Source organism: Penaeus monodon, chromosome 23, assembly GCF_015228065.2.
Source record: "Penaeus monodon isolate SGIC_2016 chromosome 23, NSTDA_Pmon_1, whole genome shotgun sequence".
Taxonomy (NCBI): domain Eukaryota; kingdom Metazoa; phylum Arthropoda; class Malacostraca; order Decapoda; family Penaeidae; genus Penaeus; species Penaeus monodon.
Genome location: NC_051408.1, coordinates 6785558 through 6785785, shown reverse-complemented (window position 1 = coordinate 6785785; position 228 = coordinate 6785558).

The following is a 228-nucleotide window of genomic DNA, read 5'->3' as shown; positions in this document are numbered from 1 at the left end:
GGCATTGATCGATTTTTAAGAAATATCAAGATGAAGTAACAATCTCTGAAGGCACAGTAAACTCTATAGCCTAAAAGAAGGAAAAATTGTAGCACCGAGTACTATAGTATCGATCAATTTCGCCTTAGTATTCATGGAAGTGGAACTCCTAGTATGGATATTTTTTTCGGTTCTAGGTCACCTTTCAACCATTCGACACCTTCGTGGGTTTTTTTTCCCAACCATGCA